Here is a 23,131-nt window from a genome sequence, read left to right on the forward strand (position 1 = left end):
TTAGGACCTTGATCACGCTCAGAACAATTGCCAATTTGGAATTGAAAAACTGAAGAAGATAAATTTCTCAATACGACAGTATAAATAAATACTTTATTATTATAATATAATAATATATGTATATATATATATATACAGTACACCCATGCGATGAAATTGGCATAACACCTAAAGACCAGGGTAGGCTCATGTTTTGCCCTCCCCAAACTCCAAATGCTTCCCTTGAGCCCAGGGAGGGTAAAAATACCCTCCCCCATTCCTTGGAGGCTCTCTGAGAGCCAAAAACGCCCTCCCAGAGCCTCTATGTGAGCCAAAAATCAGTTGACCAGCACCACATGCATGTTGGAGCTGAGCTAGGGCAACGGTTCGCATGCTAGCAGATGTGGCACCCATGCCATAGGTTTGCCAACACTGTCCTAACAGGTTAGAAACATAGAAACATAGAAGACTGACAGCAGAAAAAGACCTCATGGTCCATCTAGTCTGCCCTTATACTATTTCCTGTATTTTATCTTAGGATGGATATATGTTTATCCCAGGCATGTTTAAATTCAGTTACTGTGGATTTATCAACCACGTCTGCTGGAAGTTTGTTCCAAGGATCTACTACTCTTTCAGTAAAATAATATTTTCTCATGATGCTTTTGATCTTTCCCCCAACTAACTTCAGATTGTGTCCCCTTGTTCTTGTGTTCACTTTCCTATTAAAAACACTTCCCTCCTGGACCTTATTTAACCTTTTGACATATTTAAATGTTTCGATCATGTCCCCCCCTTTCCCTTCTGTCCTCCGGACTATACAGATTGAGTTCATTAAGTCTTTCCTGATACGTTTTATGCTTAAGACCTTCCACCATTCTTGTAGCCCGTTTTTGGACCCGTTCAATTTTGTCAATATCTTTTTGTAGGTGAGGTTGCTTCTTTGTTGCCCCCCCCTCCATTTGCAAACCTATCCTATTCCATCCAAAACTATTCCCTAGGGACAAATAAAAACAAGATGGACAGCTCAGAGGAAGAACAAACTATCCCAAATCCTCTCTAGCAATGAGGCATTTCACCTACATATACTGCAGCTATTTTGGATGGCAAGTCCCCTGAACAGACTTTGCCATTCAACTAGTTCAGCTTTTCCAGCCAATTCTCTCTATCCATCCATCTGGCACTAATAGAAATCAGAGCTCCTTTATCCAATCCTGATTCGATAGAAATTGCCAGCCAGCCAACAAACAACTAATTTCCTGCTTTAAGAAATACAAACAGGATTCTCTCTCCTACTCAGTTCAAGACCTGCTCTTATTCAAGAAAATATAAACAAGTATGTTTCTGAGTGGTCTAATACATGGCAACTCCAAATCTCAACTAGCAAATGCTCTGCCCTACACATTGGGAAGAAGAATCTGAACTCCAAATACGAACTGAATAATCAAATTATCACAGATAATCCCCACTCGGTTAAAGACCGTGGTATGCTAATAAGAAAAGATTTAAGTGCCAAAGCCCACTGCAACAATATAGCCAAGAAGGCTTCAAGAGTTGTAAACCTAATCCTACGTAGCTTCTGCTCTGGCAATCTCACACTACTTAGCAGAGCTTACAAAACTTTTGCCAGACCCATCCTCGAATACAGCTCATCTGTTTGGAACCCATATCACATCTCAGACATTAACACCCTTGAAAATGTCCAAAGATACTTCACCAGAAGAGCCCTTCACTCCTCCACTCGAAACAGAATACCCTACAAGACTAGACTTTCAATCCTGGGCCTAGAAAGTTTAGAACTAAGACGCCTTAAACATGATCTAAGTATTGCCCACAAGATCATATGCTGCAACGTCTTGCCTGTCGGCGACTACTTCAGCTTCAACCACAACAACACAAGAGCACACAACAGATTTAAACTTAATATTAACCGCTCTGAACTTGACTGTAAAAAAATATGACTTCAGTAACCGAGTTGTCGAAGCGTGGAACTCATTACCGGACTCCATAGTGTCATCCCCAAACCCCCAACACTTTACCCTTAGATTATCTACGGTTGACCTATCCAGATTCCTAAGAGGTCAGTAAGGGGCGAGTACAAGTGCACTAGAGTGCCTTCCGTCCCCTGTCCTATTGCTCTCCTATATCTCCTATACCTTTCTTCTATTCCTATATCTCTTCTTCTATTCTTTCATTGATATGTTCTATTACTATACCTTCTTTTCTATTATTTCTTAGATATATTTTACTATGAGTATTTTACTATGTGTATATAGATATATACCCACTAAAACCCTAATTGTGTATTGAAAGTTCCTAGAGCTAGGAATATTACAGAACTACAAATTATGCAGACTGACATCAACATTTGGATAACTGTATAAATTAATTATAAATTATATAAATTAGCATGCATTGCTAACTTGCTGACACTGTTGGGCATTTATACCTTTTGAAAAGGAGAAATTATTTATCTCCTGTGCTCTACTGACCCCTTAGGTGCAGAAAAAAATATCCTGTGTAACCTGCCATTTGTCCCTGAAGAATGTATTTGAATATAGCAGGGATTGTAGGAATCCTCTGAATAAGGCAATACCTGCTTTTAAAGAATTAAAGGCACCAGTTGCACTGATAAGAATGTTCTCCTATACTTGATGTGATATTTCTTTAAAGCCCCATATACATTCATCGAAGGATCCATTTATTGTTTGAATGTTAAGATGAAGAGAGATAAAATTGTGATGTCTCACAGAGTCTCCAGCCTGTGCATAGATATCTAATCAGATTCTGCTATCTACTAACTGAAAAGGTTTCTTCAATCTTGATGAGGAATAGAAGTATTTGGGCAATACAAAGATTGTGCTTTCACAATCATCTGTTCGGACATGTAACATATCTGTATCCACTAGTTTCCTTTGTAATGCTCAGACTGCCAGCCAATGTACAGCCCACCTGTTTATATTGCAAATTCTGACAATTTTTTTTCCAGCAAGCATGCAAAACAAAGCAATATTGACTTACATACAAAACAAGCTCATGTGTAAGGTGGTCTGCCCACAGTTCTATCATGAGAACATCCAGAAAGATTTTGCTATCATATATGCTCCCTTAAAATAAAGAGGTGTAACTTTGGGAGATAGGAGAGTTGAAGAGTCTACTCTTGACCTTTGAATGACATGCTTGAAAACCTCTCTCAGAAAGTAGACAGGACAGTTTAGTGCAGGGTATATTTCAATGTAATGGAAATGAATTTATATAAATACAATTAACAATTTTACTTCTTACGAACTTAATTCTTTTCCCCCCCTTCGTGTCACATTAAGCATTTAATCTGCAGTCTGCTTTCAAAGACCTCCTTCTGCAGCCAGGATTCTACTGACTGCTTAATGCCAATTCAGTTTTCTGCAAACCAAAACTCTCCATATGTTTTGGATTAAAGAATGGACTATGTGGGGCACTAGCAGGGGTGGGCTACTGCCCGGATGGGGGGAACGCAGTGGGGTAGCAAAAATGGAGCTCCACCCCAGAGCATTCAATTTGCCCTGAAAGATGTTGAAAGAAAATTCAGGGTGTCCTGCATAAGCCACGCCCACAGTGTGGTGGTAAAAGGTTTGGTAGCCCTTCACTGGGCACTAAGTAAGGCAGTGTACTAGAGCTGGGAGAGACTTCAGTTCATGATTCTGCTTGAGCCTTACTATTGAGCCATTTACTATTACCAAACCTGGCCTACCTCATCACATTGTATGCATGAAAACAGAAAGAGCGACTCCCTTCCTCATGTGCTGCCTTGAACTTGTGGGAGATCTACAGCAGGGGTGTCAAACCCAAGCCCATGCCCAGTTTAGTGAAGTGGGTGGGGGGGAATCCCAATATATCATGTGATGCTGCTGTAACGATTTGAGTTTGACACCCCTGATCTACAGGAAATGAGGAAGCACACGAGTCAGGCTGCTATCAACGCTGATGATTCGTCCAATTTGGGAAAAGGAAAGGCTAACGGAGGGAGGAATTAAATCTTTAATGGCAATAGCAGGCTCTGATTACCGTAACAGATTTCGATCGAAAGCTTGAACTCAATGCAGAGAGAAACTCTAAAGTTTGCGCTAAGGTAATACCCTACGAGACTAGACTTTCAATCCTGGGCCTAGAAAGTTTAGAACTAAGATGCCTTAAACAAGATCTAAGTATTGCCCACGAGATCATATGCTGTAACGTCCTGCCTGTCGGCGACTACTTCAGCTTCAACCACAACAACACAAGAGCACACAACTGATTTAAACTTAATATTAACCACTCCAAACTTGACTGTAAAAAGTATGACTTCAATAACCGAGTTGTCGAAGCGTGGAACTCATTACCGGACTCCATAGTGTCATCCCCAAACCCCCAACACTTTACCCTTAGATTATCCACGGTTGACCTATCCAGATTCCTAAGAAGTCAGTAAGGGAGGAGTACAAGTGCACTAGAGTGCCTTCCGTCCCCTGTCCTATTGCTCTCCTATATCTCCTATACCTCTCTTCTATTCCTATATCTCTTCTTCTATTCTTTCAATGATATGTTCTATTACTATACCTTCTTTTCTATTATTTCTTAGATATATTTTACTATGAGTATCTCCTCTATAACCTTCATCATGTATTTTACTACGTGTATATAGATATATACCCACTAAAACCCTCATTGTGTATTGGACAAAATAAATAAATAAATAAAATAAAATAAAATAAAATAATAAATAACCTTTTTGCAGTAAAATCAGAATGGCTGTCTATCCAGTCCCTCTTAGTTTTCTCATAAAATATGTTCTTGGAGTACAGTATCGACACCAGCAGATGGCATAATTCTAGCATCAGGAAGTCCAGCGTGGTTTTCTCCCACTGTGCTCTCCCACAGGATATTCTCTGTCCTAGACTGCCCCCAGGTTGGCAAGCATTATGCAGAACATGTATGCAACGCCTAGGCAGCAATTAAGTTCAGTAATATGTGGCACTGCAAATTGTGGGTTTTATTTTTAGTGCTGGGGACAACCTGCCACACACAGTTCCTTGCATTCAGCATTTATAGTCCAGCCCAAGGAAGACAAACCTCAAAGACAGTGAATTATCTTCACATCCCACTCACGATGACACAAATGAATGGAAAGATACGGCCCTAAAGAGGCCACTGAGATTGGATCAGCCATCCTGGTTTCAGGCAGACTGAACCTTCCTTTTTTCAAGAAATTCACCAACAGATTGTACAGGCTTAGCCACACGGTCTCTACCTTTAAAAAGATGAATTATCGATACTTTGGGCCCACCTAAAATTAGCAACACTATTTTGTGACTTTGACAATATGTTAAAGTATCTACCGCATTTTTCTGAGTATAAGGCACACCTTTTTCTCCCCTAAAAGAAGGTGGAAATGTTGGTGTGTCGGGGGCTGGGGAAGGCAAAAAACACCCCAGTTTTTGAAAATAAAAGATGAAAAATGGGCTGGTTTTTTTGCAAAAAAGCTGGGCATTTTTGCCTTCCCCCATCCCCAGGAGCACTCTGCAGGCTTTCCAAACCCTTTGCCCACCACAGTTTTGCAAAAGATGAGTGAAAAGGGGGAAGTCTTTTGCAAAAACGGGGGTGGTTTTGCCTCCCCCCAGCCCTTAGGAACACTTTGCAGGCCCAAACCTTCTGCCTACCCCATTTTTGCAAAACATGGGGCACACAGGCGGTTTGGGAGCCTTGCATAGTGCTCCCAGGGGCTGTGGAAGACAAAAACTTTTTTTCTTTGACATCTTGATGCGTCTTATACACCGGTGCATCTTATAGTCCTAAAAATACGGTAGTTGCAATTATTTCCTCTGTGTTGCAGGAATCTGGGCAGAGGAAAAGCACAATGCATGGGCAATGCCACAAGGTCTGTAACTGGGATCCCTCTATCATGTGAGAAAGGTGGGTGGCTGGTTCGTATCCTAGTTAATGAGATAAAGGCCACCTTTCCACCACAATCTTTGTTACAAGCTTTTGCACCTCTCTTCTTTATTTCTACTATGTGCTGTAACGCTGTAACGCAGAGGAACACGGTTTCCTGTTGATCACCTTTCCCTCCTTGTTGGAAATCACCCTTACTCCAACTAATCCCAACCCAGTTTCCTCCAAGGTACAGACACTCTTTTGAGTTTTACTTTACACTGGAATATGATAGAATTATGGGCCAGAAAGTTGCAGGACCAGCCATTCAGCACAAAAGATGTTAGCCCATTGATTACCTGCAGTGATGAAACAAAAGCTGTTGACATAAGCAGAACTTTCCTCTTCCTCTTACACGCAGGCGTTGTTTTCTTCACATTCTTCCTGCTTTACGCAAACCAGAAAATAAAACCAGGCAAAACCTCTCATGTTATGCAAGAGCTAAGAAAAATGGTATTTTGTAGCGTTGGTAATTAAAGAAAACCACTCCTGAGCAAATGGAAGGTAAAAGCAGGCTTAGGTTTGCAAAAGCACAAAAGAAGAATTTTAAAAAGCTCATTCTAAACATAAAAGGCATGTCCTGAAAGAGTTCACTGACAATAGGCTTTATTTTGTTGCTACAGAATGCTGGTTGATTGGTTCCTGTAATGAAGGGACAACTAGAGATTGATTAGTGGTGGTGGTTATAGTAATGGGATAGCCAGAAAAAAACTGTCTACAAAGGGGTACAAAATCATAATAGGGACGTCTCCAGGGAATAGAGAGAACAAAAAGTCAAGTTGGTGGCCATTATTCCACAAAGGAAGACCTGCTCCCCTTTTTTGACATGTGAAATGCCCAGAATGCATGCCCAAAAGCAGGGGTGAAATTCAATTCCCCCCTCCCACAGGTTCTGTGGGCAGGGTTGGGCTGCGGCCCGGACGGGGTGGGTGGGGTGGAATGCAGTGGGGTAGCGAAAATGGAGCTCTACCCCAGAGCACCCAATTTGCACTGAAAGATGTTGAAAGAAAATGCAGGGCGTCCTGCATAAGCCATGCCTGCAGTGTGGTAGTAAAAATTTTAGTAGCCCTTCACTATCTGTGGGCATGGCTTGGTGGGCATGGCAGGGGAAGGATACTGCAAAATCTCCATTCCCTCCCTATTCCTGGAGGAAGGATATTACAAAATCCCCATTCCCACCCTACTCTGGGGCCAGTCAGAAGAGTTATTAGCCAGTTCTACGAACTACTCAAAGTTTCTTCTGTTGGTTGTCCAGAACCTGTCACAACCTGCTGAATTTCACCCCTGCCCTAAAAGAGGAAGGATATTTTATTTATTTTATTTATTTATTTATTTTGTATAATATACAATACATATTGAAGAGGATAGACATGAAGTATTATATATAAAGAAAAGAAATAAAAGTAGAGGAGAAGATATATGAAAGGGAGAAAAGATTTATTATATATGAGATAAGGAGAGACAATTGGACAGGGGACGAAAGGCACGCTAGTGCACTTATGCACGCCCCTTACTGACCTCTTAGGAACATGGAGAGGTCAATCGTGGATAGTCTAAGGGAGAAATGTTGGGGGTTAGGGGTTGACACTACTGAGTCCAGTAATGAGTTCCACGCTTCGACAACTCGATTGCTAAAGTCATATTTTTTACAGTCAAGCTTGGAGCGATTAATATTAAGTTTCAATTTGTTGCATGCTCTTGTGTTGTTGCGGTTGAAGCTGAAGTAGTCATTGACAGGCAGGACGTTGCAGCATATGATTTTGTGGGCAATACTTAAGATCGTTTTTTAGGCATCGTAGTTCTAAGCTTTCTAGACCTAGGATTGATAGTCTTGACATTTCTATAACTCCCACTCCTTGGCCGTATCTTTTTGTTATAGAGCAAAGTACTGGTCCCCTTCCATGGCTTATGTCATGTTTAGAGAAACCTCAAACATGGGGACTGCATTCACACATGCTAAAGCACAAATAAATCACCTTGGCCAGGTTCTTACAATGTACAGCAATGTACAAAAAACTAGCTGCGTGGATTCAATCCATCAGAAAGCAATACTCAACTTGGAAATATTGTACCACCAATGCTTAGTTTATCTATCTATCTATCTATCTATCTATCTATCTATCTATCATCTATCTATCTATCTATCTATCTATCTATCTATCTATCTATCTATCTATCTATCTATTTAATTTTTATGCCGCCCTTTTCCTTAGACTCAGGACGGCTTACAACATGTTAGCAATAGCACTTTTTAAGAGAGGGGCCGCATACAAATCCAATAAATAAATAAATAAACAAATGAATGAATGAATGAATGAATGAATGAATGAATAACTAACTAACCCACACAATCCGGGTCCTCATTTTACCCACCTCGGAGGGATGGAAGGCTGAGTCAACTTTGAGCCGGTGATGAGATTTGAACTGCTGACCTACAGATGTACAGTCAGCTTCAGTGGCCTGCAGTACAGCACTCTACCTGCTGCGCCACCCCGGCTCTTGCCTGAAATCAAGAATATCAGGGTACTGCTGGCCTGTCAGCACTCTCCTCCAGCTATTGTCTACATTCAAAGCAACTCTCCTTTTCTACCATCACTCACGCCCAAGACCATCACACTGTCTGGAGAGCCAAAATTTCACCCATCAGTTCTACTACCTAAACTTGTGAAAATTCCCCACGGGTGATCTGCATTTGCATCCTTTGGACACATTTGGGTTTTCAAGAGTGTGATCCTCGCATCCTCTCAAAATGGGGAGCACATGGAGGCATCCATATCACAAAATGGACATAATGCTCATTTTCCCAAAGAAAAGTTTCCCCCTAACATCATCTTCTCAAGCAGCGTCTGACATATTTCTACAGCTTAGCAAATGTTCCTTTTTTTCTAGATAGGCTTTCAGAGAAATCACAGGACCTCAGCCACTTGCTGTTTTCATTTCCCCACAAAACCTATGTGATTTACTATATATTAGTTGCAATGACTTTCTTGCGGGGAGATGTGGTTACTTTGCACTATGCTGGTTTTCCATTAAAAAAACACCTCTTATTTTTAATGACAACAGGTAGAAGGAATTTAGTGGGCAAGGAAGTGACCCACAGCCCTAGCAATGCTAATGATCGCTGGATAGCTGGACTCTATTGAATATTAGAATTTTTGCCTTTGCCATTTAAACCCTAGCCTTTTCTTTGAATCCACCCATGCATTCAAATTTATGAAAGCTTGGTACATGAAAAAAAATGTCCTTTGTGGGCTAAAACAAGCTTCATTCTTTTCATTTTAGAGAAGTCAAAGAATTCAGAACAGCTAATTGCGAGTCAAAATCACCTCTTTCCTGCCATAGTTCTCTACGTTGAGTGGGGGCAATTCACTTTCTTGAGCTGGCAGCTGAAAGTGCAGCGCTGTGGTTGAATTATCAGGGAATAAAACTGTGTGATAAAATATTGAGGAGCAGCAATTATTTTGCATGGATCAGTATTGGCAGTTCTGTGCTAGCAAAAACTTCAGAAGAGAAGGATTTAGGGGTGGTGATTTCTGACAGTCTCAAAATGGGTGAACAGTGCAGTCAGGCGGTAGGGAAAGCAAGTAGGATGCTTGGCTGCATAGCTAGGCGTATAACAAGCAGGAAGAGGGAGATTGTGATCACGCTGTATAGAGCGCTGGTGAGACCACATTTGGAATACTGTGTTCAGTTCTGGAGACCTGACCTACAAAAAGATATTGACAAAATTGAACCAGCCCAAAGATGGGCTACAAGAATGGTGGAAGGTCTTAAGTATAAAACGTATCAGGAAAGACTTAATGAACTCAATCTGTATAGTCTGGAGGACAGAAGGAAAAGGGGGGACATGATAGAAACATTTAAATATGTCAAAGGGTTAAATAAGGTCCAGGAGGGAAGTGTTTTTAATAGGAAAGTGAACACAAGAACAAGGGGGAACAATCTGAAGTTAGTTGGGGGGAAAGATCAAAAGCAACATGAGAAAATATTATTTTACTGAAAGAGTAGTAGATGCTTGGACCAAACTTCCAGCAGACGCGGTTGATAAATCCACAGTAACTGAATTTAAACATGCCTGGGATAAACATATATCCATTGTAAGATAAAATACAGGAAATAGTTTAAGGGCAGACTAGATGGGCCATGAGGTCTTTTTCTGCTGTCAATCTTCTAGGTTTCTATGTTTTTATCTTTATTTGAATTTATTCCTTCTTTGGTACCATTGCGTGCCATAAATGGAGATGCCTGTTAAGAGTGAATTGCTTTCACTATCCAGGAACAGCAGACAGGCAGAGCAGCCTTGATAAGATAAGGGAGCTCCTTCTTAGCCTTTCCCTAGGTGGTCAAGGTACAAATGGGTACCTGGGTGTGAACAGCAATGCATTTCCTGCAAATGGCGAACTCTATTGCAGCGATCCCTCAAAGGGCTTCTTCCCATAGCTTGTTAAGGGTTGCTCCCTGTACTTCCACCAGCACCACTTCTGCCAACCCACAAACTGTGCTGAATAAGGGTGTTACGTGAGGTTGTGCATGTGCCCCAGTGATGGCCTGCTACTGGAATGTTAAGGCGCTCTGTTCTAGTAGTGATTTTAGGGATGTGTGTGCACATGTGCCCCCGCATGAGATTTTGCTTCTGCGCATGCTCACGTGGGTGAGATTTCAGCGTTTTTTTCTGATTTCACTTCTGCGCATGCATCTCTGCAATGGCTTCGGAGGGCACACCGATAGCACCGGACAGTCCTTCCCTGATGTGCCCCTAGCACAGTGGGATCAGATTCTTGGGCATGCAAGGTTTTACCAACTCACCATGCATCTGACTAGCATCTGGCTGAGGATTTCAATGTGGAGGAACACAAGAAGAATGAATGCCGAACTCTCCCTTTTGGAGAAAATCCTCACCAGCACTGCTGGGAAGGAGGAACACAGCCTGTTTCTTACACTATATTTAAGATTGCCAGTAAGGAAAAACTAAAGCCATGAGCAACAAGGCAAAAGCAGTCATCGAAGTCAAACTCCCGGGTGTTTCCCATGATCCTTGATTCACCAACTAGATCTTGGAATCAAAAACATTGTTTACTGCATACATTCATATTCATCCATTACATGGTTTCCTTTCTGATTAAGGAATACAGTGTTCCCTCGATTTTCGCGGGTTCGAACTTCGCGAAATGTCTATACCACGGTTTTTCAAAAATATTAATTAAAAAATACTTCGCGGGTTTCCCCCCTATACCACGGTTTTTCCCACTCCATGACGTCATATGCCATGGCCAAACTTTCGTCTGCCTTTAATAATTTTTTTTAAATAAACTTTAATAAATAAACATGGTGAGTAATAATCTAAATGGTTGCTAAGGGAATGGAAAATTGCAATTTAGGGGTTTAAAGTGTTAAGGGAAGGCTTGTGATACTGTTCATAGCCAAAAATAGTGTATTTACTTCCGCATCTCTACTTCGTGGAAATTCGACTTTCGTGGGCCGTCTCGGAACGCATCCCCCGCGAAAATTGAGGGAACACTGTATTACACAAACTCCAGAAAGGGAGTCACAGGTAGCCTAAAGAAATTTAAGGCTTAAGTTTAATATTTTTTTAAAAATAGCCAAACTTATGAAATGCTTGGCCTTTGCCACCCATCATGGCTTTAGCAACTGAGGCCTTCACTTAATCCTTTGGTAGAGCAGAGGTGGTCCTGCTGTTTTTCCTAGTTGCTCAAGCAAAGGGACTCAGTGCCAGAGTCATCCTACCCCAAATCCAGAAAATGGTTTCAACAGAAAATTAATGTCCAGTCACTAGATGCCAAGGGAGGCATTCCGAAAGAACAAGAAGGAAGCCATTCCTAAGTGTTTCAAGGGTAGCTTTTTTGATTCGCTTTTATTAGGATATTTTATTTAGCAAAAATGCTAAAAGAAACAAGGTAAGGAGGAACTTGCAGGAGCTGCAGTAGAACAGCCGGGGTGGCGCAGCAGGTAGAGTGCTGTACTGCAGGCCACTGAAGCTGACTGTAGATCTGAAGGTCAGCGGTTCAAATCTCATCACCGGCTCAAGGTTGACTCAGCCTTCCATCCTTCTAAGGTGGGTAAAATGAGGACCCAGATTGTGGGGGCAATACACTGGCTCTGTTAAAAAGTGCTATTGCTAACATGTTGTTGCCCTGAGTCTAAGGAGAAGGGCGGCATAAAAATTGAATGAATGAATGAATGAATGAATAAATAAAATAAAGTTCAGACTCCTTCTAGCAGATACATTTTCCAAGAAAGCAAGGATTGCGTAGTTTTAGGATCGTAAAAACCCATATGGAAAAGATCAGAAAAGAAAGACTAAGAGACAATGTGAGATGGAAATGGACGAGGAGATAATAGGAAAAGCAATGTATAATTAATATAAGTATTAATATGAATGTGGATATGTGGATAAAGATCTGCTGGAAAATGTTATATGGAAAATGTGAAAATTAATAAAAATAATATAAAAAAACAAAAAAAACCATTTTAAGATTCATGTTTTTCTATGAGAGATGACAATATTCCTTTGGCTTGACGATAGTGACTGATCCCAAATCTCACAGGTTGCTATTGTTATAAAGATTCATTTGAAGGAGAGTGTATTAAACATATCATTCTGATCTCCCAAGGAAAGGAGAGAGATAGACATGAATGAATGCTACATAACAGATAGCAAACCACACTCTGATTTTATATGGAATGGATCTATGTAGAATAATTTTATGTTCTTTATTACAGGGTAGTGATTAGATTTCAATTTCTGGGTAAAGGGAAGAGGTTTGTTAAAATTGAAAAAAGAAGATGGACTAATTAAAAATTGTATAATGAGCTGGGCAAAAGTTTTTAAAAAAATCAATATGGTATATTGGAAAAATATTGGATCAATGGAAAAATATGTGGCTTGAGGTCTATAGAGATTCTCAGTCATCCAGGTCATGGCTGTCCCAAAGATATTTTTTCAAGAGGCAACTGGAGTTTCTGGGTTTTTTTTCTTTTAAGATGTTTTGCTCCTCATCCAAGACATTTCTTCAAAGAAAAGCAGAAAGTCCAGGTACCTCCTGGAAAAGCACTTTTGGGACATTTGGCTAAAGGGACAAAACTGGAAACGATGGCCAAGGCTCATAGCCTTCATGAGAAAAAAATCACTGAAGAAATTCATCTACTGGTACATCTGCAGGCTTTTTGTGGGAGACAGAGGAAAAAACAAAAGCAAATTTTGACATATGGATTTGATGAACATTAAAATTTTAAAAGATGAAAATTTTTAAAAAGCTACCCTGACCATTGTCAAAAAAACGTGATTGTTCTAAGTAATGATTATTGTTTTTAGCAGATCAGAAGGAGGAGGACATCCCCTTACCCCGAAATATTTTCTTTCAGAATTCCTATACACAGATGAGATTGTTGTCTATTTTAAGAAAAAGAGCAGAAGGAAAGCAAAGAAGCACATGCTGTTCTGTGTACTGACCGCCAGCTTTTATGAAAGGGTGGAGGGTACTAGACAAAGCACTTGCAAAGTCCCTCCCTATCAAGAGGTTTTGGAGAGGCAACATTGGGTTGAGAAGAAAAACAATGGCTGGATGCCATCTGTGTCCCAAATTAACCTTTCCCAAGCAGCTTCTTAGCTTGCAGCCCAAACACAGGGAAAACGTCAGCAGAGTTATTCTCTATAGCTCTGCTGAGTCATGCCAATATTTGGGCTTATCCTGAAAGCAGAGGGAGGGAGGGAGGGGGACCTAATGCCTTAAGGAAGTCTTTCAGAAGATATCAGATACTTGTTAGAGGCAAGTTGAATAGCAGAAGAAAAGGGGAACCTATTCACCATCTCCAAAGACGGGCTACAAGAATGGTGGAAGGTCTTAAGCATAAAACGTATCAGGAAAGACTTAATGAACTCAATCTGTATAGTCTGGAGGACAGAAGGAAAAGGGGGGACATGATCGAAACATTTAAATATGTTAAAGGGTTAAATAAGGTTCAGGAGGGAAGTGTTTTTAATAGGAAAGTAAACACAAGAACAAGGGGACAGAATCTGAAGTTAGTTGGGGGAAAGATCAAAAGCAACGTGAGAAAATATTATTTCACTGAAAGAGTAGTAGATCCTTGGAACAAACTTCCAGCAGACGTGGTTGGTAAATCCACAGTAACTGGATTTAAACATGCCTGGGATAAACATATATGCATTGTAAGATAAAATACAGGAAATAGTATAAGGGCAGACTAGATGGACCATGAGGTCTTTTTCTGCCGTCAGTCTTCTATGTTTCTATGTTTCTATGTTTCCTCTCCCCCAAATGTTCCTCGGACCACTAGCTTTTGCTCCAGACAGATGAATAAGTGATGCTGGATCAGCTGCTTTATTCTTAAGCCAAAACTGTTCCTGCAGATTCAAGATGTTAGAAGAAGTTAGGAAGTTTTCACTCCAGTCCAGGACAGGGAAATAAAGTAGGAAAATTCTGATGGGTTCCCTGCCAGATGGGCTCCCTATTTAAACCCCCTGCCTTTTGTACACTGCTGCTGGGAGTCACTTCCTGTGTAATCTAATAAATAGCTAAAGTCGCTCCACCAGTCTCCTGTTTCTTCCCTATCGGAACCCAACATTGGCGATGAAGGTGGAATGATGAAGAGTTTTATAAAACCAAGACAAAGGGATCCATCCTGGCCAGAAGGAAGTAGGGAACATGAGGCATCAGATTCAAAAGCAGAACAAGGGAAAAGACTGCAACAGAAGCTACTATGTCTTCTTTCATACATCCACCGACGCCTTTCAATCAAGCCGGAGAAACCTGGGAAAATTACATGGTCAGGTTTGACTGTTTCTTGGAAGCCAATAACTTTCAGGATATCTCAGACAATCAAATAAGAGTGACGTTCTTAAGCCATTGCTGTCCAAAGGTTTTCGAGGTTGTGGTAGCCCTATCTAAACCGGAGACCACTAATACGGTTGCCTGCTGCTTTATTTGTTGTTGGTTATGACCCTTAAAGCCCTTCATGGCATCGGACCAGAATATCTCCGAGACCGCCTCCTGCCGCACGAATCCCAGCGACCGATTAGGTCCCACAGAGTGGGCCTTCTCCGGGTCCCGTCAACTAAACAATGCCGGTTGGCGGGTCCCAGGGGAAGAGTCTTCTCTGTGGCGGCACCGGCTCTCTGGAACCAACTACCCCCGGAGATTAGAACTGCCCCTACTCTTCCTGCCTTCCGAAAACTCCTTAAGACCCACCTTTGCCGTCAGGCATGGGGAAACTAAACATCTCCCCTGGGCACGTTAATTTATATATGGTATGTTTGTGTGTGTGTTTGCTATTACATGGGGTTTTCTTAAATCGTTAAATATTTTAATTAATTGGATTGTTGTGACTGTTTTACTTGTTGTGAGCCGCCCCGAGTCTTCGGAGAGGGGCGGCATACAAGTCCAACTAATAAATAAATAAATAAATAAATAAATTTGCGAGCTGCGAGCTAGTTAGGGCTGCAGGCGAGGGTAGGCAGCATCTTCCACACACCCCCAAAGATCCTCAATGGTATGTTTTTAAAGGCACTGAGCTTCTCCATTCAAAGGGGAAGTATACTAAAAAAAAGCCTATTTTATTTGCAGAGTGGCCTCTGGTGGCCTCTGTGTGTGTGTGTGAATAAAAATCATCCGAATCTGCTCAGAGGGAAAAGTTCCATATGGGCAAAAGCCAGGCCGATCCATCCGCTTGCTGTTTGTCCCTCAGCGGCATCCTTACATCAAACCCTGCGTGGGAAAGTAGCCCACAGAGAGGAGCCACCCCCGCTGCAGCGCTGGCCCTTGGGCACCAGGAGGGCAGTCCCCTGTCCCACTCTCAATCTTGGGGTGTCGCGAGGGAGGCAGAGGGAGGCAGAATCGGGGACCTTCCCATACACCTGCCTCCCCCCAGTCCTCGCAGCGATGTGACCAGTTGAGCCACGGGGGAAGCGGCCCTCGCTGGGGGAAAATGGGTCTCCCCATCGGGGAAGCAGGTGAGAGGGGACTCCTCGCTCGTGACCGGGGCATGCGCCATGGCCTCGGTGAAGGTTTGAAGACCAGGTTCCAAGTTTGAAGACCCCTGAGTTAGGAATGCAAGGGTCTTCAAACCTGGTAAGTTTAAGGCTTGCGACTGAAGGAGGAATTCTGGGAGTTGAAGTCAACAAGTCTTGAAGCTGTCAAGTTTGAAGACCCCTGAATTATTTATTTATTTTATTATTTATTATTTAGATTTGTATGCCGCCCCTCTCCGCAGACTCCGCAGAATTAGGGGTTAGGAGTGCAAGACTCTTCAAACCTGGCAAGTTTAAGGCTTGTGGATTTCAACTCCCATTTTTGAGCTAGCAGAGCTGAAGGAGGAATTCTGGAAGTTAAAGTCCACAAGTTTTGAAGCTGTCAAGTTTGAAGTTTGTAAAAAGTATACATGGTTTCAAAAAAGTCTACATGCTTTTAAACAATATACATGGTTGTAAAAGGTATTCTGCTACACTGGTATTTTATTAAACAATATAATACTACACCATTTGGTTCAGAATACTTTTTTCCTTGTTTTCCTCCTCTAAAATCTAGGTGCGTCTTATACACTGAAAAATACAGTAGTTTTTCTCACCGTATATTTGCATGGAACAGGATGTCATTCACACAAGCAAGATTCTCTCCTATAGTAAAAAATATGTCCCAAACATTGTTTCACCATATATATTTTTTAAAAGAATTTTTTAAAATGTATTTAACACCTAGCATTTACTTGTACTGTAGCACTTCTCAGCATATAAAGTGACTTAGAAATCATTCCGAAAACTTTGCAAGAGAAAACAAGAGCCAAATTCACAGGCAAATTCGTGCCATTGAAATGATAGATTGCAATATGTAGTTTGAATGCCCCAAGGACTATTTTTAACAGGGAAATTGATGTTGGTCAACTTCTATAACCAACCAGTATGGAAAATAGTACAAGGTCTGATTTTGATTCCTTTTTAATGGACTGATTTTCATTAGGGAGGGATTTGAGAAAGTATTTTGGTAGTTTCTAAATTTAGTTTTCAATGTGGATTTTTCACTGAAATTGCTGATGTACTCTGCACCCCCTTCCTCTGCCAATAAATAAACATATGACTTCTCTGTTAGTGACTGGGCTGTGAGTGTCCCTTTCAGGAGGGAGGGAGGGAGAAAGAGGGGGGGAGAGGGAGAGAGAGAGATGGAGAAGAGTCTAACTCAAAAAGAAAAAAAAACAATAAGAGGATACAGAAATATATAGTAGTTGCAAAAAGAAAGAAATGAAAAGATTTTTGCAAACTTAATTTACATCACCAACTCTTTCATGCAGAAAACAGCTTGCTTGTCTAAGATGGATTTCCATACACTAAAGATACACACGTCACAAAGATACTTAAAATTCACTGTTGCTTTGCCGTAGAAGATTATGAAAAAATAGGCCTGATGTTTACAGCATTACAATAAAGAAGCTGAAATGCTGTAAAGATTAATAGAAGCAAATGTGGGTGGTAATAATTGGGTGAAAACAGTGTTAGGTTGATATGGGTAAGACTATGTGGGTGAGTATTTGGCAGACGTGTAAGGAAAACAATGATTGTCCACATGCATTTATGATTAGGAAACTCAGTGTGGGTTGTGTGGGATTGTGTAGGTATTTGGGCTTGCCCAAGAAAAAGCAAGGACTTAATGCAAGATATAATTCTGCAGTGCAATTTGTGCGTCTTCTTAAAACCAAACCAACCCAACTCAGAGAGTCATAGTCGTAGATAAACATATATGTATAAGACAGGTATTTGGGCTTGCCCAAGAAAAAGCAAGGACTTAATGCAAGATATAATTCTGTAGTGCAATTTGTGCGTCTTCTTAAAACCAAACCAACCCAACTCAGAGAGTCATAGTCGTAGATAAACATATATGTATAAGACAGGGGAAAGATAGCATTCCATAATCATACTTTCCTATTCCTTGTTAACATTTAACCAATATTGGCATCAGATTCAACTCTTGCTCTAGAAACCCTTTCTCAAAAACTTGGCAATTTCAAGATATATGGACTTCACCTTCAGAATGGCTGTGAAAATTCTGGGAGTTGAAAGCTACATATCTTGAAATTACTAAGATTAAAACACACTATTCCAGAGTAACTTTTTCCAATTTGATTCCATCTGGATATATTGAAAGTACAAGTCACTATTGTATACATTTTATTTACAAACTGGGGGTAATGGAGCTGTCATGCTGAACATTGGGACTAGATGACTGGTGTAGTACATGTCCATCTATATGGTACAGTAATTATTAAACAAATTGTGTCATGCATATTTGGTACTAAGCCAATAAAAACTACTCTAAACTATCAGTTCAGAAAAACAATTGTAAAGTTCTGTGCTGGGTCCATGGAACAGATCTGGAATGGAACACACTGTACAAAATAAAGCCCTAGTGCACATTGACTTAACTTGCATGGTATAACTCCTGCACTGGGTTTGATTTGCAAAAATAACTCTAGTGAATATACAATATTGCTTATAAAATAATCAAATTTCCCTTCTTTTAAATCTCTATTTTGTATTTTTTTTCAGAAAATTAAAATATAAAAGAATTTTTAAACAGAGACAAAGCAAACCTTGTCTAGAATCATATGCTTTTCCAATGCACTTTTGAAAATTTTCTTTTTCCTCTAGAATTCTTATTGATCAGGGCCTCTAATCATCATTTCTGTGAACATTAATGCCATTTTGGGGGGGAGCATATGGGTAAATTAAACTCATAAGATTTTACAAGATAAACTTTGCTTCAAAGCTTTGTCCAGCTAATAGCCTTGAATAAACCCTTCTTTGTATTCTGCAACATGGAATGAAAAACATTGCATACCCAGCGGTGGGCTACGAGCCGGAACGCTAAATTTCGCTCACCGCCTTGGCTCGAAAGTTCTTGCAGGACCAGCGCAATTTTGCTGCTGCACCTGTGGAGGTAGCAAAATTGCGCATGGAGCCGCAGGTAAAACCTCACCGAAACACGGGCGCAATTTTGCTATCTCCACAGGTGCAGCATGAAAATCGCGCTGGTCCTACAAGAAATTACAAGCCGCGTCGGTGAGCCCAATTTAGCGTTCCGGCTCATAGCCCATCATTGTGCATACCATACCTTAAAACAGTAGGAATTAAAGTAAACTAAAAAAAAGTAAAGTTCTCATAAATGAAGGTGAATATACAAATCCCATGAGCTCAAGCATGAGCCCCAAAACCTGGATGAATAAATATTTAGTCCCAGTGACCAATTCAGATTGGATCCTGCAACAAAACCTCTACCATCCTAATGTAGATTTGGTGCTGAATGGCAGCAAACCTGTATGTATTTGTTAATGCTGACTACCTGCCTCTTTCCTTTCCATCCAGGATGCCCAGGCTTTCTTAGCATGAGTATTCCTTACCTGTAGCTTGCACTTACCAGATCCCAAAATTCGTACAATACTTTCTTCTAGCCTGAAGAGTTGACTAGGAAATTGCCCAGTCCAGCCAGCCTGCTAATTTGTTTTTCTTGCAGCCTGTCTCCTGTAACCCTGAGTTTATGCCAATGTCAGAAATTGGTCCTAGGGCTGCTCTCTCAGAGTAAGTAGCCCCAAATCCTGCATTACAGCCTTTAAATATTTTTGCCTCCTCCCCTTCCACCCAGTGGACCAGATGTTAGTCCTTGGCCCACCTCCAGGGGCAGTTATTCTATGTATTAGTTTCACTTGCATCTTTTCCCATACAGCTAAGGAAAATATATGAAGGATGGATCTGTCCATCCAGGCACTGAGAAATCCGATCTCTGCCTACTGGTAGGACATAATTACTGCAATATTTCTACCATGCTCTGCTTGCCCTAATTTTAGGATTGTTATAGGGTAGGAATCTCCTAGACAATTTCCCCACTATACACAGTCAGTCCAGGTCACATTGCCACCCCCCACGCCACCCCCCAAATAAATTGCAAAAGGAGATGGAAAAAAGGACTGGGCAAAAATGGAAGTGACATATAAACAAATGACCAGCTTGTAGTTGCCTATGAAAAACAAACACTGTGAAAGGAAAGAAGGAAGGAAGGAGGGAGGGAGGAATGGAGGAATGGAGGGAGAGAGAGAGAAAGAAAGAAAGAAAGAAGGAAGGAAGGAAGGAAGGAAGGAAGGAAGATTGGTGGCAGAAAAAGACCTCATGGTCCATCTAGTCTGCCCTTATACTATTTCCTGTATTTTATCTTAGGATGTATGTATGTTTATCGCAGGCATGTTTAAATTCAAATACTGTACTGTGTATTTACCAACCACGTCTGCTGTAAGTTTGTTCCAAGCATCTACTACTCTTTCAGTAAAATAATATTTTCTCATGTTGCTTCTGATCTTTCCCCCAACTAACCTCAGACTGTGCCCCCTTGTTCTTGTGTTCACTTTCCTATTAAAAACACTTCTCTCCTGAACCTTATTTAACCCTTTAATATATTTAAAGTGGAAGGAAGAAGAAAGGAGAAAGAAAGGGGTGTGTGAAAGAGCGGGGAGAAGGAGAGAGAAGGAGAGGGAGGGAGAGGGAGGGAGGGTATTCATAAACAAATGCTCTCAAGATAATTGAAGAGAGGCTGTTTGAAGTGTGACTAGTGGTCTCTGGGAATGGATAAGTGAAGGAAAACCTGGTCAGATCTTTTGGGCATGTATACCCACTTCTATGTTAACTTTATTACAAAACTGGTGCCAAATATACACATATGCATTGACCAGAAACCAATCCTTTAGAGTCTTGCCACTGTCGCTTTAAATCCCTCTAAAGGGGGAAACTCCTTCCTCATTTGAAGACGAACTTGCAACCACATGACTGGACCAGTTTAGGCTGAATGGTTATGACACCTAAAGTCAACACTGGATTCCGCACTTCTTTCAGAATCCCCTCATCCTTGCCGATCCTCCACCCCAAATGCAATGAAAAATAAGAGATGGAAAAACCGCACACCTGCTCCAAGAACTAAGTTACTTATGAGGCCACCGTAACCCCCAGTAGTGATAAAAGCTACTAGGAAAGCTTACTCCCCTCTTTCCCGCTTCTATCAACTGCTAGCAATCTCCTCTTGCCGCTCGCTGCCACCTTTCCAGCAGCCGCTCGCACTGGGGACCATCCCAACCACCGCGACCCCGTTGCCCTTGGGCAAGTCTGAAGTCTCCCTTCCTCCTCCTCCTCCTCCTTCAATGTGCGGCAGACTCACGTGTTCTTTTAGATCGGATCCCGCTTGTAAAAGGGAGTGAAGGTAAGTGGGAAGGGGGGGTCTACTTTCGCTTCAGACTCCAACTTTGGTCACAGCATGGTTCTGACTTCGGCTGGTGGGAGCAGCTTTCCCCTTCTTCCCCCCGTCCAGTTTGGCAGTGGAGTCTAGTGGAGAGCTGTCCCCATCCCCGTTGACCGGGATGGCGAGAAGGGCAGGCCCGGCTCTTCTTGGCTTCTGCCTCTCCTTGCAGCAGACAAGAAGCCCCGCGATCTCCGGTCTTTCTTAAGATACGGAAACTAAGCCCGGCGCCTGATACATAGGACAACCGCAGTCCCCAGACGTCACAAGGGAAACGGCCAATAGGAACGGCCCGTGATCACAGATCAAAAGAGAAGATCGCGACGGAGGAAAAAAAGCATCCATTAGCGCTGCCCGCCCGCCCTGCCTGCCTCTGCGCATCTCGAGACCACCGCGGATACAGAAATTGCCCCGAAGTTTGTCCCGCGGACAACGAGCTCTTCTTCAGACCTTTCATGCACGCCGAAGGTTAAAAAGCTAAGTTTACTGCCACGCATGCCTGCAAAGGAAGAAGGGGAATGCGGGCAAACGTGTGAAGGAGAAAGAGGAAAAACCAACCTGTGCTCGCGCCATTCTGACGATAAAGCCACTCGCTGCCAGACTCTAAGTAAGTTTTAACTAGGTCGCCTGCCCGCCCAGACCCATCCTTTTCTCTGTGGAGCAACCCGGACAAGCAAGAACTTCTTGAGCCACCTCCGCTATTTGGCAATCTCCAGCAAAGAACAAGTAGATTCTTCTGATAAAACTTAAGTCTTCGTGCAACGCCCAAAAACAATCCCCTCCTTCCCCTTATACTTGTATATTTCTTCTACACTCTGTAAATGGCCTTCGCCGATCAGCGGAGGTAATAAAATACAGTGAGTCAGATGAAGTAAAGGAAAAACTCAGAATGCAGGAACGGTGACAAAGTTCTACGATTTTTAAAATCCTTGTTCTACAGTGTTACATTTGGAAATGCATAAAGAAGCTGATTCTTAAGACCCAATAGAGATGCTATAAAACACACTGGGTGCAGAAAAAGTTTCAGCATTTTGCAAATCTATCCCATCCAGACTATAAAAATTATACCGTGAAGCTGGAGCCCAACTTTTGATGGAAATAACAGAAACCAAGCCATATTTGGAAAGTGTCAGAATATTTCCAGTTTATTAACAAGATATGGGAACAATAGTATGCTAGTTTACAGATGAAGGCATGTGGAAATCCGAGGTTCCGTTTTGAGCACCATCAATTCACAATAAAAGAAAGCAATGCTGAAAAAAAAAATATTTCCACCAAAAGAACATGTAAGAATGAGGCTCAATGTCCTAAGCAATGGAATAAATGGGAGTCTTAAAATAAACAGAAATATAACATTGTAGTATCTTTTCTCTCTTGACTGGACAAATGTTCACATATGGGCACATTTTGCTGGAAAAACAAATCTATAAAACATGATAAAAGGCAGGAAAATTCACTCAGGATCCACCAACTCGTGCAAATAAGCCCAGTACATAAATGCTACTGATCAACTTAGTAATCTAAAGGCAATAGTCACGTGTTGTTGTCAGGTGAGACAAATCCACAACAGAAGTTCCAGTTTACTGACATTGTTAAAATTTATATGCAGAAATCGAATAACAGTTAGCACATGGTTAAAACTAGATAAAGGTCAACAATATTCAAGGGAGTTGAACTTTGCTTGTGACTTATATAAAAATCCTAAACAGATGCTTCTTTGATGCCAGCATGTGCACTAAGACAAATTCCTTGTGTGTCCAATCAAACGGCCAATAAAATTCTATTCTATTTCTATTCTGTTTTAACCTCTCTCCCTAGCACTGCCAATCCTTCTCTCATATTTGTGCTGATTTCACGATTTAGAAATACATCAGAGAGGAAATCTGCTTAAGTAAACACAATCTCCA

At 41.4% G+C, this 23,131-nt stretch overlaps 1 protein-coding gene across 3 annotated transcripts in view; it reads right to left on the reverse strand.

The window, feature by feature from the left end:
* PHOSPHO1 (phosphoethanolamine/phosphocholine phosphatase 1) overlaps positions 1-21,923 on the reverse strand; it is a 33,774-nt gene extending 11,851 nt beyond the window's left edge. For 2 of the 3 annotated variants that reach the window (XM_070726225.1, XM_070726229.1), the window contains exon 1: positions 21,147-21,462. The gene's annotated coding sequence lies outside the window, so the exon portion shown is untranslated. Of the gene's footprint in view, positions 1-21,146; positions 21,463-21,782 lie in introns of those variants that run through there. The other variant, XM_070726226.1, reaches the window with a different exon arrangement.
* Positions 21,924-23,131: the final 1,208 nt, after the last annotated feature.

The sequence above is a fragment of the Erythrolamprus reginae genome, chromosome Z, assembly GCF_031021105.1.
Source record: "Erythrolamprus reginae isolate rEryReg1 chromosome Z, rEryReg1.hap1, whole genome shotgun sequence".
NCBI lineage: Eukaryota > Metazoa > Chordata > Lepidosauria > Squamata > Dipsadidae > Erythrolamprus > Erythrolamprus reginae.